The sequence below is a fragment of the Pleurodeles waltl genome, chromosome 6 (genome assembly GCF_031143425.1).
Source record: "Pleurodeles waltl isolate 20211129_DDA chromosome 6, aPleWal1.hap1.20221129, whole genome shotgun sequence".
Classification (NCBI taxonomy): domain Eukaryota; kingdom Metazoa; phylum Chordata; class Amphibia; order Caudata; family Salamandridae; genus Pleurodeles; species Pleurodeles waltl.
The window spans coordinates 1,154,707,921-1,154,725,275 of NC_090445.1; positions in this window are offsets into that span (position 1 = coordinate 1,154,707,921).

Consider the following 17,355-nt stretch of genomic DNA (forward strand, 5'->3'; position numbering starts at 1 on the left):
ACTTCCATGTAACAACACCCTATTTCCCCATGTAATAAGGAATGTGTAACTTTTTAACATACAGATATGGTTACCCCGTACATGAGGCAGCAAGTGACTGCACATGTCCTGTCATAGTCATCGTACATCAAACTACACTGTCCATGTCCACTGTCCACTGTCCACTGTCCGTGTGAACCCAGCTTTGATATGTGAACATAGTTAATCTAAGCACATGTCACTACAATTCATTCATGATGCACTTATTATTCACCTACAATACAATAATTACATGTAATGTGGCAGCCGCCTGTCTTGCATGCACAGGACCTCATTCCGCTGGCATTAATCGTCATGGCGGTAGGCAGTCACAACCCCCGTGAAACTCCTCAGTGGATACCATTGTTGCCTATGGGAAACTGGGGCCAATGATGATCACCGCCGGCGGTGATGGTCATGTACGCGCCAGCCGTGACCACCATTTTGTGTTGCATAGCTCACTTGACTCCTGACACTCGTGCAAGCAAGACCTCCACTGCGAAAGCTACAATGTACTGTCTCTGCAAACCATAATGCCATGTCCTGCAGGCGATAGGGCCCCTGCCTTCACCAAGGAGAAGCTGGAGAAGCTAGTGGATGTTGTCCTACCCCTGTATGGACAGTTGTATGGGGCACCAGAACAGCAAGTGAGTCCAATGTTACTGTCCTGTGTGATAGTGGTGTGTGTAAGGTTAAAAGGCATTGTAACGACACACACGGAGTGGCTGCATGCAGGTTGCAAAGGAACTGGTGCTTTTGTGCTGTCAGGACACGTTATTGTGGGCATGAGATGTGTCTGATGTGTGAAGTTCACTGCTGTTGATGTGATGCCACTGTACATCTCCTTCTGTTTGTGTCACCCATGCAGGTCAGCGCCCATCAGAAGAAGGGAATTTGGCGTGCCATCACCAATCAAGTGTGTACCCTGGGGGTCCATAGCCATCAGAGCACCCACTGCAGAAAGCGGTGGAAGGACCTGAGATGCTGGGCCTATAAGACTGCTGAGGCTCAGCTAGGGACATCCTCCCAACGAGGGAGGGGTGCCCGTCAGACCCTGGCCCCACTAATGGCTCGCATTTTAGCAGTGGCCTACCCTGAGGTGGATGGGCGCTTGAGGGCAGTACAGCAGCCACAAGGGGGAAAGTACCCACTCACACTTCATTAATGTTAGGCTTGTATGGGTTTGAGTAGCCTACTAGTGGGAAGATGTACTGGAGATCATTGGTAGATGCACATCGACTATGGGTATCAGCCACCCTGGCAGGATTCGTATTGATTATGTGTGCCAATACCATGCAGACAGTGACTTATGAGGGGACTAATTCCATCTTTGGGTTTGTCTGGACACACTTCACATCTTTGGAGAGACCAACTTCATCCATCGGCATCAGTCTACCTGAGGTGTTAGGGTATTGCCATCAGTATTACTCTGCCATTCTGACAGAGTTAAATTGTGAGTTCTCAATCAGCTACCTTTTACTGAATGTGTAGATAGCTGCAAGGGGCGAAGAAATTACTGACCACATTGTTAATGGATTGTTGGACATGCAACCTTACCAGGCAGGATTGGGTTGAGTAAAGAGTACAGGATATGTCTATGTAAATGACCATGGAAATGTGCCAAGTACTATGCAACTGTGCTTTGTTAGACCCTTCATCAAGTCAATGAGTGTCAATGTTCCCACATTAGTAGTTTTTTTTAGCATAGCTTTTGTTTCCCCTATGATTTCCAACAGTTATGCATGTTAATGTAAAGGTATGCCTTGCAATAACATATCAGCAGAAAAATACGTTGTGTGAATGATGGGTAGGTATTGACCCATTCCACCCTTTCTTTGTCTCCCTCACTCCCTCCCTCTTCTCCTCTGTCTTTGTGTGCATCAGCATCAGCAGACGAAGGAGAAGGGGCCCCAGTGAGTGGGAAACTGCAGCTCATGGGACACAGGAGGCTGACACCAGCAGATCCGAGGGGTCCAGTGGGACGGAAGGCAAGGGGAGTGCCACGGGGGAGACTGAATCTTCAACATCCTCTTCAGATTCCTCCTCTGATGGACACTCCCTGGCAGTGGTGGACCCATCTGGGACAAACCCAGCACCATCTTTGTCTGCCACCCCCTTACCAGCACCACCCTCCCTGTAGTTCCCCACCCAGTTGCCTGTGCCCGCTCACCCAGGAGGGTGGACATCTCCTTCACCGCAGGCACCTCTGCCCCTGCCCTAGTCAGCCCTGCTGCCCTCAATGAGGAGGCTATTGACCTCCTGAGGACCATCTCTGTGGGTCAGTCAACCATTGTAAATGCCACCCATGGACTGGCATCACAGATGCAGCAGACCAATGCCTACCTGGAAGGCATTCATGGTGCCCTGACTGCCCTGCAGAGATTCTTTCAGGCTCTGGCCTACTCGCGGATGGCAGCCAGTGTCCCTTTATCTTCCATGCAACGTCTGCTACCTATGCCCAATAACACACTCATCCAGAGCACACAGTCAGACCACCATTCTTCCACCTCAACAGACACAGTTCACCAAAACAAACACAGGCACCACAAGACCCATCACCACCATGCACACAGACAACACACACATGCAGACACAACAACATCCACTCCCTACACATACTCCCCCACCACCTCCTCCCTCACAGACACTACACAACTCAAACCTGCTATCACTACATCAACCCTCCAAGATCCAGCCACAAGTCCCCTCATACCCACCATCACCACAATAGCAGACCAGCAAACATCCACTCCATATACCACATGTGCCCTCACCACGACCACCAACACCCCAAGATGCAGCACATCCACACCCACCCAACAGACACCCAGCACACACATGGCTTCCACCCATGAACCAGCACCCAAGGCACCTACCAAGACACAACTCTCAACCACTCCCTCTCCCTCCACTCCCAAATGTCATTTTCATGACCACCCTTGTGTCCCTAAAAAAAGATTCCTTTACGAGTTTCCTTGTTCCGTCCCGCTGTCCCAGCCTGTGATTCCCCCAAGCGCCTGGTTACCCTCCCCAAACCCAGTTCTTCCACCTCCCAGTCCTTTGATGCCCCCTTGGTACTGCCCATGACCCTCCCCCTGCAAAAAATACACCCCCACCAAACCCAAGGTCACCCCACCAAACTCCAAGACCAAGGACCCTCCCCCAAAGCCTAAAACAAAACCCAAAGCCCCCCCAAACCAAAACCCAAGCCAAAGGACCACCCCTCCCGAACCGAAGCCAGGACCTCCACCCCCCTCAACCCCAGTTGCCTGCCTACCCATTGATGCCCCTGCCATGTGGAGGCCACTTTGCAGTCAGGAGTCAAGTTGGGGCCAGAGACTTTGCCCAGTGCGCCTGGGGCACTAAAAACCTTTGGACTGGACAGTAGGCCTATGTTGTACTTAGTTTATTTTTCTAACAAAATTGGTTTCAATATATCTGCACCACAGAACCATTGGTGTTGAGGGTAACAAACTTGTCCTGCCTTTCATTCCACATGTATGTGTTGTATTTGTATGATTTGATGTTTGTCTTCTGTGTATGTGATATGTTTGTGTAGCAGCATGAGTTGTGTAGGTGACTTGTGCTATGGACTTGTTGTAATGTGTTGTGATGGTGTTGTGTGCCTCCGTGTCTGTAGTAATGCATCTGTGATGTGCTTTGTGCGTTGAGTGGATGTGGCGTGTGATATGACACACTGTTTGGCAGAGTTTTGGTTTTGGATTGGTTGTGTGCTTTTTTACGTGTTGCTGCCAGTATGTGTTGTCTTGTGGAGGTATGCGGTGTGCCTCTCTGCCAATGCATTTGTATGGTTGCAATGTTGTCGTCCTTGTGTGAATCGGTGGTGTTGTGTATGGATGTGTTTGACAGTGGCGGCGGTGTGTGTGCGTTGTGGTGTGTATGCCATGTGTATGTTGATCATGGTGTGTGTTGTTTGTGAGTGTGTGTATGTAGGTGTGTGTGTGTGAGTGTTGGTACGGATGTTTGTTTGCGTGTGTGTGTTTGGCCGTCGCTAGCCGTGCCGGGTGTTTGTGTGTGTGGGTGTGTGCTAATAGCCTTCCCTCCAGTGTGTGCTAGATGGGTGTACTTACGGTTGTTGTCTTCGTCACTGGTTCTGTAGTTGTATGGTCAGCAAGAGCAGTGGGAAGACTTCAAGTTTGGTTCCATGGCGGCTGCAGATGTGCCTGCATTCCTGAAGGTGAGTGTCTCCTTTTTTATAGTTTGATTCCACCAGGCTTTTTGTTGGGGTGCGACCGCCCCAGAAATCCTGGCTGTGTTCAACCTTGTAATATGCTCAGTGGAAACATGGTCTCTGCAGGCCTGGAGATACTTACCCCTGGCCGCAGAGGTCCGTCCGCATTGGCGGTACTGACGGTGTATTGGCAGTGTTCCGTTCGATCACCACCAAGGTCATGATATGGTGGTCTATTCCGCCTGCCTGGTGGCGGTGTGACCACCACAGCGCTAGGCTTGGTGGTCTGGGGACCGCCAAACACGCAATTACCACCTTAGTCCTAATACTACCTAACTGTGAGAAATTTAAGATGCCCGTGTGATCAGCCAGCACTCACAATCATTAGGATTAAACACTTATCTTTATGTATAGATTATGCAATCACTACTTCAGGCACTATTTAATAGCCATGGTTTTGAATATAGGAGAGTTAAATGTAAGTGACCATAGGCTTGTTAAATTACTGTTATACTTGAGAGGACGTGTACATGAAACTGCATATAGTGGATCAGGATTGAAAGTAGAAACATGCAGATGGAGTATATTGATAGATAAAAGCCCAGACTATTTGTATTAGATCATCTGAGATCATTCCTGAGGAGATAAATAAAATAGATTTAAAAAGTGATTGGGTATCATATTTATGGGAAAATTGAAAAACTCCCTCTTAAATGAAGCACATAAAAGTTGGCAAACAACAAATATAAACACTGAGAAAAATACTGAATTTGAAGATGGGTAATTGCTGAATGCAAACAGTAGAGAAACTTTTAAATTAGAGAAAAATAAAAGAGACTGTTGTATTAAGGAATTACAAAAGTAAAGAAAAACTGTGGACACAAATAATAATAGCTCTGAAGTGTAAAAGAACAAAGCATTGTGGAGAAACGACTGAGAATTTCTTAGGAAGAAAACAACAAATTATTTCCCCTTCAGTGATTTAAGAAAATTGGGTTGAATATGTAACAGATATGTACAAAATAAAATACAACACTTATGAAAATCTAAAGGGTGAGAAAATGCACTTTAATTAACATTGTGCTTCCATCAAGAACATATATTGAGGTTTTATTTCATTCTTTGAACCTCCGAGAGCTCATGGACATGATAAGATCTCTGCTAATGTAAGAAAGGTCATGCAAAAAAATGGTCACTACCATTAGACCCTCTTTTGGATACACTTTATAAGTACCATACAATTCTGGATTCCTGGATAGGGAGTATTAGATTACCCATATATGAAAAAGGAGACTGGTCTAAACCACAGATTATCAGAATGATTGCTCTCAAGGACATTTCAAGGATGATTTTTACTAGACATTTGTTATTACAAAAATCGAGAATTTGATGGCGAGAGCTGGGATTTTACTGAAACAGCAGATTGATATAGATGGAAACTTTCTACAATGCTTGGGTGTTTGCTATTTGAATTATTAGAGGAGAAGTATTCTGTCCTCAAAAAAGGAACTATTCTATATTGCATTTATTGAGCTACCTTCAGTATTTGACTTAGTGGACAGAAACATGCTGTGGAATAAAATGCCAACAGGCAGAGCTTTGAGACAAATGGTAAATCTTATGATAAAATTGCATATGTATTTTACAATAAGGATACAATTATGTGAGAATGGAGCTGTGTTGCACAAATATATGCAACCCAATAAGATTGAGTCAATGTTGTATATCTACACCCTTCTTGCTCTAAATATACATCACAAATGTAACCGAGGCTCTTTGAACAAGCATGAAGATTTCCATCCAAATTACACTGAGATCCTTCAATGTTTTTGTAATGCCAATTATGCTATCGTATTAAATTAACTGGCTGCAAAATGCTTCAAATATGTTTGGTCAGTATTGTAAACCTAATTTTCAGAAAATTAATATATGCAAAACCAAAGTCATGATATTTAACAAGCAGAAAGGAAGAGGGTTTTCCTGGAAGTTAGATAACTGCCCCTTTGAGGAGTAACATTTTCTAGTAATTTATCATTCATGAACCACATTGAATCATTTAGGAGACTTGCCAAGATGGTGACATGTGCACTATGAAAAATGGGTAGGAGTCTGGAACGAGTCAATTGAGGTGTTGCCGGAAATATGAATTAGAATTGTGAATATGTTGGTACATAGATGTGAAATATTAACGCAAAAAGCTATATATAACACACAATCTGAAGAAATAATCACAGGACACACCAGCTGAGATTAGCCCATAGTACTCTAGTTAATGCATTAAGGTTCCAAAAGAGGATGAAAAGTATGACCCATAAATACTATTCAATAGCACACATTCTGGTTTAAAATAAACATACTACTATAGGGTACAATTCAATGCTTGGTTAAACAACTCAGTTATACAGCAGCCTGAACCCTTGTTTGGCAATTTACAAAATATTTTAAGTCTGAAGCTAAATATGATGAAGGTAGGTATGATGTGCAGTAATTTTGGATGGAAGGCAGGGATAAATAAAAATAGTTATTACTCTAGGCAGCCAAGTTCATGATCAGGAGTTATTTAAAAAGGGTGTTACGTATGGGAACTTAGGAAACACTTACATATGATGGTTTCCTCATCCATATCATATTACTAGTTGTTTGTTGGACACCAGGAGGTAGATGCTACATTTAAGTCTGGATCAACTCCCAGTTACGGAAGTGAAGTAGACGATAAGCCGGATTCAAAATGTTGTTAATGCAACTCTGGAATATAAATTCTTATGAATTATTTGATAAAACATTAACAAATTATTGAAGAAGTTTGTTACTGCATGTTTTTGGAAATTTGAAATATTGGAGATAATGTATTTCAATGAAATGCAAAATTAAATGTGACACTATTTTAAGCTGTAAAAATTGTTTTATTTAGTTTAAACAAATTGATGACATCTGAGATATTTGTGAGATGAGTTGTTATTTGTATGGCTAGTTGCAATGGTGTTTGAATTGACAATTGAGGCAGAAATCGAGTGTTCTTAAACTTGAACTTTATCTTTAACCATATAAATTATATGAAGATGATCTACCAGCAAGTCATCTTTCCTTTACCCATTTGCCCCTCCGGAACAAGGGGCGAGAAAGAATGTTTAATAACATCCTCTCAATATGGGCAGGTATGGACAAATTCAGGTGGCCAATCTAGTTCGGCCAACAAAATATAGTATATATTTACCACGCGATCCCAAAAGATTGCATCTATTGTGCGTTCAATGTCTCCTTCTAACTGTAGTGTTACTTTATACACCCTATCAGGCGCGGAGACACGCATGTCCACAGTTTCTATTTGTAGAAAGTCATCAGTTGCTTTCACTTCCAGGTGTTCTTGAAGACTCCGGAAAACTATTGTGACCTCTGCCGCGCTGTCTAGCAGCGCTATTGCCCACTTCCTGTTCTTCAAAAGGACCCTCTTCTTATGTCGAACTGCAACTGCTGCCACCTTTTTCTTTTTAAATGTTGGCTTTTGTTGGGGAGGTTTCTCTTCCTTTTTAATAGAAACCTCTGATGAGCGTTGTGATTCCTGTCTCGGTTTCACGTACTCTGTTCTTCACTCCGACCGCCCACCTCTCTCACTGCATTTTTCCGATGAGTCCTGATAGGAACAAGATTGGCGTGTATCAGTATATTGATATCTATCAGGTGCTTTTATATTATCTCTATTTCGGAGAATTATATCTATTCTGTGGGGTCTCCGTACGCGGAGATTCTCCCCTTTCTGTTTTAGGAGTTTGTTGTTTTTTGTCCCAGCGTTTCTTGTTACCCTCAGGAGCTTGCTTGGAAAAATCTTTATAAGATTTGCCCTGAAATTGTGTTTTTTTTGGTCTGGCCCCTAGACTATCTCGACCAATACTAGAGTAGGTCTCTGCAATAATCTTTGGCAGCTCGCGTTTTTGATCCTGTTGAGGAACATCCCGGAGCCCCATGTGCATTGCTAGTGCCACCGCTTCCCCTTCAAGGTTATTCAAAATAATTGAGGACACTGTTGCAAATTTGCCCATTAATTGCATCCCCAAGTCAGGGCAGCCCCGTATTCATCTTAAATTTGTTTCAACACTTCCAGTAAGTTGGCAAGTGTCGGTGTACCGAGTGCGGTAGTATAGAGCGCGGCAAATACCGTGCCCCAGGTATTACAGTTATCTAATGTGGGGACCATCCCAAATGGCAAGCACATCATTAGAATTCTATGTTTATCCTGAGGTCCCATATGGGGAAAAACTGCTTCCAGTGCATTTATTTTTTGAGCTAACCAAAACGGGATATCTTCTCGTTTGGCGGGCACCTTACTCATGATGGAATGTACACTCTCAGGATCAATGCCTGGTGTTACTGCATGTGGTTGCGCTGGAGCAGCACGTGCTTGTTTGTATTCAATGTTTGCATTACAAACTGTACTAATCGTCTATATATTGCCGTCAGCTCAGTATATAAGCGACGGACTTCAGGTACTGCTAAGTTTGCTACTGCAGGGTGAGGTGTATAAGTGGCCAATAAAGGCCAGGTAGGACCATCATTACTTAGAGGACCTAACCTAACTGGTAAAATTGTGTGGGGTAGGGCGCCATCAAGCCAATCATTATGTTCTTGATAAGATAAAGGTATTTCTAAATATGCGTATGTTCTGTATTGTCCAGGTACGTTTTTGAGTGTATAGTGATGACATGTGTTTGTGTTCCCATCAACTGCTGGAAATGTGACCCAAGAATAAAAGAGTTCCGTTCTAGAAGCTGCATCTGTGTCAACAACAAATGTGACTGGACACCCCCCTGGGCCGATAGGCCATTTGCCAATAAATGTGCAGTAAGGGGAGGGGTCTCATATTGACTGCAATTGCTACCTGCTGCGGATTCGCCATATTAGATGGTAGTTTTGTTCAGAGATAAGTACACCAAAATGGGGATTTTCCTTTTAGGGTTCAAGCTTGAACAACCTCCAGCATCAGATAGGTGTTCCCTATTTAGCTGAGGAGGAAATCCTCAATACCACAGACGTCTCCATATATAGTACTGAGGTGTCTTTGTATATAGTGAGATAGAGATACTCAGGAGGACCCAAAAATTAGAGCCCGACCAAACGTTGGCGGTGCCATGTCGCGTAGGCTCTGATTATTCTAATGAGACTATTGGATTTTGTGTGGCAGAATCTCCTGAGGTATGGGAGACTGAGTCTGACCCACTACATGTGACACCTGTCGCTTCAATCCGGGTTTTGCTCCGGCTAACTAGCAGTGCCTCATCTCCACCCAAGGACGGGATGATTGGGCAGCCGAGCGCATGACATCATTGGTTTCTCAGGGAAACCATGGTCACTCAGGTCTCATCCATTTCTCTCAGTTACATTAGTCTCACATACACAACGACAAATAGAGGCAGAATAGGTTTCAACAATCCTTTCATAAAATGACTGAATTTTAGATAGCAAAGCACGGACTGGAATAACCAGGACGATACAGCATGAAAAGATAAAAATTGTGACAAGGACAGTAAAGCATAGAAATAACGCTACCATATTGTCACTAGAGTCAATAGACTAATTCCTACCTAGGGCTATAATACAGCACAGTGTGGTAAGCTCTAATTCTGCCCTTCAGGTTCCCCTGGGAAGACATCAGCCCCCATACCTGAGCAAAGGCCTGAAGTCTGCATAAGCAGCTGTAGCAAAGCATTCAGCAATCAGCATACAGTCGTGGTTCTCTGGCTGGAATCTCCCTCTAACGTGTAAGGGACAGGGAAGTGTTTTTATAATAAAACAGCTTATGTTCTGAGAAAATGTCCCTACGTAAGGATGTGTGTTTTCTATGAATGTCAGAGACAAAACTCTACACCACGTTTACCAGCAACCTATTTTACTGCAGCCTTGGAAGAAGCACAGAGTGAGCAAGAATGAGAACAGAGTGCTGGTCTAGGCAAAAACAGTTAGATAGAGAGAAAATAAAACAAGACCGTAAAAGTGTCTACTGTAATAATAATAAAGCGTAGCGAAATAAAATATATCTAGGTTAAAGTGCACAGTGGCAGGCCTAGTATGTTAAAATAATGTGCATGGAGCTATAAGTAAAATGGCTACACAACAGTTGCATAATATGCTCTGCATTTATTACTAACTTTAGAGATGTCTTCTCAGAAGAGTGTGGCTACAGTTTCATATTGCTAATAAGAATGATTTGATGATCTGAAAATAAGGCTTTCCAAAAACTTACCTGAACCACAAATGAAGAGTGATTTCTTCTTATGGTTTCCTTTCATACTAAACTGACCCAAAGCGGCCCCTCAAAGCAGAATAGACAGTAGGAGTGAGGTTGCAACGACATGAGTAAACACTCCCCCAAGACAGGCATATGTAAATCCTAAGGTGAATTTCTTTTTTATAGATCACTCATCAATAAGTGGGCCACACCTTATAAGTACAACTAATAACCAGGGGCTCCACCTCTCTTACGGGAGGGCAGGAACAGTAAGACCCAGTGTAATTAATATTATCACTAAGTAATCAAAAGATTACCACTTCATCCCTCGTCTTCGTAATAGTCCTTGCTAGTGAGCATATAAAAAGCTGTGAAAATTGCATGGCAGTCAAGATTTGGACAATTAAGTAATGCAGAAGAGCTGCAAATTTAAATTAACCGAATCACATTATTCCTAGACAGCACTCAATACACAAGAACAAAATGTAGCACCAGAGGCAAATCTCTATAGCTTGCAATGTATAGCAAAAGTATCTGGTGAAGCCCAAGTGATTGCAGAACAAACTTCCAGTGTGGAAATTCTCTTAGCCAAAGCCCAAGAGGCTGCCAAACCCCCTTTGGAGGAGCCATGGCAGAGACCCCAGATTAAGCATCAGTCAAGGACATAGCAGAACACAACCAATGATGTAAGGCTTCCACAAAGGTTTATGTCCAAGGTGACCCAACCCACAAGTCAAAAAAGTGCATCAGAAACTTGGAAAGAAGAGCCAACCCCACATGTAAGGAATGGAGATCAGTTTCACTGGCTGATGAAGGAGAAGTCACAACTAAGGAAGGACACATTTTCCAAGGTATCATTTAAGCAAAATCAAGGGATGGACAAAGGACCAGACTTGAGGAAGAACCTATAGGAGAGGAGCAGAACAGACAAGAGCCACACATTCCCCCAGCCTTTAGGCAGAAGTGACTTGCGTGACAATTTTACAGACAACTAAAGAGGAATCTCCTCTAGGGGCTGGGGGGTGTTGTAAGGTCCTAGGCACAAGGAAAAGATCTCAGGCAGGAAAAGGAGAGAAAACCCCCATGAAAAAGAATCAAACTGCTCAGTTCCTCCACAAGAAAAATAGAAACCTTTTAAACAAGCCAATTGGGATGAGAGAAAGGTAACAGACAAACCCAACTAATAACCATTCTGCAAACAATCCAGAAACCACAGTGGATCACAAGAAAGGGGATCAAGAGGATGATGGAAGCACCAAAGGAAAAATGACTTTCAATCTAAATTGTAAGATCAAATGGTGGAATGTGTTTGTGACTGTTTTAGGCTATGACATCCCACAAAGACATCCCCATTTAACATAATCCTACCCTTTCAGATGCCAGGCCTTGAAGTGATAGCAGAGGACAGAGGATTGGGGAAGAAAAGGTCACCTATAAGGAGATGGAGCTCAAGGTAGAACTGAGTTTAAAAAAGGATGGGACATTGTCCGGAAGGCTGACATCAAGTTGCGTTGTACTGAAATCTTCCCCCTGCCATCATTGGGCTAAAGTCCCTGGTGTTTTCTTCTGGACTGTAAGGAGTTACATTGAAGGCATGTTGGTGGGACAGAAAAAGCTTACCAACTTAAGCAGTGCTACAATGCCCAATGTATGTTTGCCATCCTAATGCAGTGCAGGAGTTAATTTCTGCTTCTTCTGTTCATCTAGTTAGGCAGACTCCATTCTCAAGACATCCTTTTTTCATGTCATGTAACAGTTAGCTGGCCCTGGCTTGTCCACCAAATCAGGCAGCTCCTCTTGTGTTTGATGTGTTTAGAGTTTAACATTTATTTGGGGGCAACCTCCATCAAACATATATAAAAAATACATTATACACAATAATTCATCACCAACAATACCGACATTTAAGACATTATACGTAAAACCAGCACTAATTATTTTAACTAAAAACTTTATAACCCTTCAGTTCACTGGTTGAGCGAAGTTGGATCCACCAGGCAAGATGTAAATATTTTGACACAGCAAATACAATCAGCTCTGTATTATCCAATCTTAAAATTCTGAGTGCTTCTGCATAGTGAGTGCCTCATGCCCAGAGAATGACAAATTGGGATTTTCCAGGTCTCCCTTAAGTGATGGTAGCCTGGACAGAAGACCAATAAATGTTCTTCAGTTTCGGGTCACAATTTGCAAGAAGGACAATGGTATGGGAAAGCGACTGGAGCTCACCATTTGCTGCAAAAGCAATTGACTGGCAAAACCCTATATCTGGATTTCACAAAGACTGATCTTGCTGGGAGGGTGGGGGCGAGGGTTGGGTTATCAGATCCATTAACTGTTCAAATTCCTGATTACACGTGAAATCAAGAAACGTCTCAGTCAGGATTTCAGCTGATGACTCTATTAGCCAACTTTCATGGGCATACAGCCAATATCTTTACTTCTTATGATCCTACATCCCTTTGGTGATTAACTCAGTGTTATCCCATGATAAATGGAAAAAACAACTTAAAAAAATATGTTTAATAATATTCAATAAACTTATACTGTACAACGGTCATAAACTCAGTACACAGGAAAACCGTATATTGCAATGCTTGTATCAAGGCACCTCACTATTCTGGGCAGTCAGTTTGTATAACAGTATAAGTTAGCATTACATGTATGCAATCAATAAAGAGCAGAAATGTCAAATAAATAGTATAAACAAATTCCATTGCACTATTAGTACTTAATGCAACATTCATAAAATACACATTTAAAACTGGTATGTGGGTAATTCAGGGGTTTATAGAGCTAGCTAAGATCTATATAACCACATAGTTAGCCCTGGACAGTGACCATGGTGAAAAGACTTTGCATGTAATTATGCACATACAGTTTTGTGTTAGTGATGCCCCATAGAGTGAGCATTGTTGCAAAGAATGCCCCCTGTGTTAGAAATGACCCAGGGGGAAGTTCTGTATAGTTAAGCAATACACCAAATTGGATTAAAGTCACGTTTTCAAAAGGATTTCCTATGGATCATAGCACGGACTGTCCCCAACTAGTCACAGCATTTGGATCACACATAATCAACTTGGTAAATAGCAAAGCAAGGATATATTGGGAGCATAAGATACAGTGTCTCGTGCATGCTGTAATGTTGTGCCAGTGACAATGTTCCACAACACGTATGGTAGCCTACGATCTATGTGTTGTAGGACCCCCTATGCTAACTGCGTTATCTGAGATTTTTCAGTGCCTAAGTCTAGCTCCACTTGATGTCACCCAGTGAGCCATTGGTCTAACCACTATGTTGATCTGGTAAATAATACAGTATGAAATAAGGGACCCTTCAAACTCCTTGCTCATCATGCCACTTTAACATGTCAAGGGCTCCTCTGGGACGACCATCGTTCCAGGTCAGATCAAATAATAGGCTGTCTAGTTCCTTAAAGTGTCTTTTTGGAAGAATGAATAGTAAATGTTTATAATAATAAAGAAGGTGAGGCATCATTATCAATTGTGACAATGCAATTCAGCTTGCTGTTGTTAGTGGGAGAGAACACCAAAACAGTTACCTGAGATCTAAGAGATTTCACCATCTGATAGATATTACCATCAATACCTTCAGCCTCTACATGATAAACCTGCAATCCTAAGTGTCTAGAGGTGTTGCTTTCCAATTTAAGGGGATTAGTCAGTGAGTTGCCCATATTGAAGGCATACATAGAAATTCACCTTATCCAACCAGCACCAAACATGGTGAAACCGTGGTAATTTGGATGGCTTATCCATCCCTTTCAACTCAGCAAATACACCCTTGTAGGGTAAAAAATATTTTTTACACCAGTGTCTTACCCAGTAGATTCTGGATTTGAGATTAACAGCATGCCCTATATTCTTAAAACCCAAGTTAAGGCTCAAATGTGAGGGGTGGTTTGTGGCTTATTGAAGATTGATCTCATGAACATATTTTCTGCTCCTGCCGATTTTATGATATTATTTGCGCCCCAAACCTTAATGCTATAAAGCACAACATTTAATACTCTTGCGTATTTATAGCTCTGGTGATATGTGAAAAAAGGTGGAGGATTTGTATTTTTTAAGACTATTGGACCTATGTGCTGCAATGTCATTTGGCTTTAAATAATTTAGAGAAAGCATGACAAAATGTTTGCTAGACGCACCTCTAGATTGTCAACATCCTAAACTTGCTCCAACAAAATACTCCCCAAGCTTCACCACCCCAACCAAGGACGTGTGTGGGTGAAAGGCCATATATTTAGTTTTACCAACATTTTTTTCTAGTTCATAAAGTTTGCAGAAGGTGGAAAATCTGTTCAACTGAGTTTGTAGGACTATGGGAGTTTTTTGAATTTTGAAGTGTCGCCCGCTAAGAGGAGAGCAGGACATTTTTGGCCAGCAAGATTAGGGGAATCACTGTTACAATCATAAGGCATGTACAACGTGAATAAAGTTGCGGCAAGTACACATCACTGAAGGACTCTCTCTCAATGTTAATATGGTCTGTCAGCTCACCTGATGTGCCCTATCTAACTTGAGCATAATTGTTACTATAAAGATATATTATTAGTTCAAGTAAATTGGATGGGGGACGTGGCCAAGATGGCGGCGTGAGCGGACGCGTTTGTCCGAGCTCCGCCGCCCTGGCCCCAGAAAGCAGCCTTGCGACCCCAGAGATCGATGTCCCGGGGGGCCTGGAGGTAACTGCGGGCTCCGAAGAGCGGGGGAAGCCCGAGGAGCTCGGCGACGCCCGCTGCGGCGAGAGGTGGAGATGCAGAGCCGTGCAGCCTGGGCCCACGCTGGGAGCAGGTGCAGTTGCGGCAGGAGCCCCGGGTGGGGCTTTGGTGAATTTGCGCAGTGGGCCGCGACGAGGGCCCGGCGTGGAGTGGTGCGCCGGCGGCCATCCGGGGCTGACGCGCCCGCTTTGCTTGGCCTGCTGGGCGGGCGAAGGCCCCAGACGGGGCGGCAGACGAGCCAGGGTGCTCCCGGGGTACACCGGCTCTGGAGAGAGGAGGCCTGGGGTGGCGTGACGGCGCTGGGCCGCTGATCGGCAGTGCGATCGGCCCGCGGTGGCCCCAACAGGTGCTGTGAAATAGCTGGGTGGCGTGTGGCCATTCAGAGTCCAGGAGCGAAAGGGCAGCGTTGGCTGGTGAAGTACGAGGCCTGGTGAGGCCTGGTCCCCTGAAGATACCGTGAGGGGGCCCTGGCTGGGTGATTACGCAGTTGCGGCATTGAAGCAGGAGTGATGGCGGCCTCCAAGTCTAAGCGGGAGCGGTCGGTTAGAGAAATGCTGGCTGGAGCACCACCAGTGCCGGGTGGAGCTGCTGAAGGGCCGCCAGTGACGAAGTCCCCAGAGATACGTGGGGAGATGGCGGAGGGGGCCCCCGTTACGAAGGGCTTTCTTACCTCCCTGTTTGACTCACTCCGGAGCGATATACAGGAACTTCGCAGGGACATCTCTCAGGAGGTGAAGGAGCTGCGATGGGAGGTTACTTCCCTGGGAGAGCGGGTTGCACAGATGGAGGATGGTGAGATATCCCGCGGTGAGGAAGTGGCGGACCTGCAACAGGAGTTTGTCCATCTTAGGGAGCAGCAGGACCTTCTGCAGATAGCGGTGGAAGACTTGGAGAATCGCTCAAGAAGGCATAATATTCGCATCAGAGGAGTGCCGGCTGGGATGAAGAAGGAGGGCATTGGAGACTTTGTGGTGGCACTGTTTCGCTCAATACTCTGACTGGAAGAGACCCGGGAGATCACACTAGATAGAGTTCATCGAGTGGGCTGTGCTGGTGGAGCCGGAGACCGTCCGCCAGATATTCTAGCCTGTGTTCACAGTTACGGGCTTAAAGAAAGCATATTGCAGAGGGCTCGCAATCTTCCACAGGTCCACTTCAGAGGGCATGCGCTCCAACCATTCCAGGACCTCTCGGTTCGGACTTTACAGCGGCGGCGAGAGTTTAAGCCCATCACTGAGCATCTGCGAGCACATGATGTGTCTTACTTTTGGGGTCATTCGTTCCGCCTTGTCTTCCGATGGGAGGATCAGCTTCGACAGGTGAAGTCACTATCGGAGGCAAATCGGATTTTGCACCTGGAGGTTGACAGCCAGGATCCGGGGGCGAATGTCGGCTTGGCTGATAAAGATCGCCCGTGCTGGCGGCGGAAGGAGAGATGGAGGAAGCAGCAGCGACCTACGGCTTTGGAACAGATGTCGGAATGGCAGTCGGCGTTGAGCACCGTGGCCGCTGGGACAAGTGCTTAAGGGAGAGGTGGCCGGGGAGGGTTGGCCTGCTGCGGGTTGCATTGCTTAAGGCCTTGTGGCTGTCTACGAGGGGCCCGGGCGGCAGAGTCGTTGGACTTGGTTTGACCAACTTGGGAGGTTCTGCAGCCCTGTCGAGACTTTGCCTCTATGGAGATGTGTGTGAGAGGACTTGCTTGCTCTAAGCACCTGTTGTGCGTAATAGTTTTCTGTTGGTGTGCTTCCCTGAGATCCCAGTCATTGAGTGGCTTAGCAAAATGGCCCTGTTGTTCGGAAGGGTCAAGGTGCTGTCCTGGGCTATGGTTCCCCTGCGGGGCTCCTCCTTTTCTGTGCGCTCTTCCCTTCCTATTGTATGACTATTAAGTGCATAAGCTTGAATGTCCGCGGGCTTAACAGTCCGACTAAGAGGCTGGCCATTTTGTCAGGCCTTGAGAGGTCTGGGAGCCATATCTGTTTGTTACAGGAGACACACTTGCTGCACAAGAACATACATCGCAGGCGCTCACAGTGGTTCCCTAGACAATTTTGGTTCTCAGCTTCCACGAAACATGCTGGGGTGGCGATATTGCTTTCTAGGTCCTTTTCCGGGGTATTGGCAAAAATACATGAGGTACAGGGGAGGCTTCTGGCTAGCAGAATAAGGGTCGGGGCTTTTTC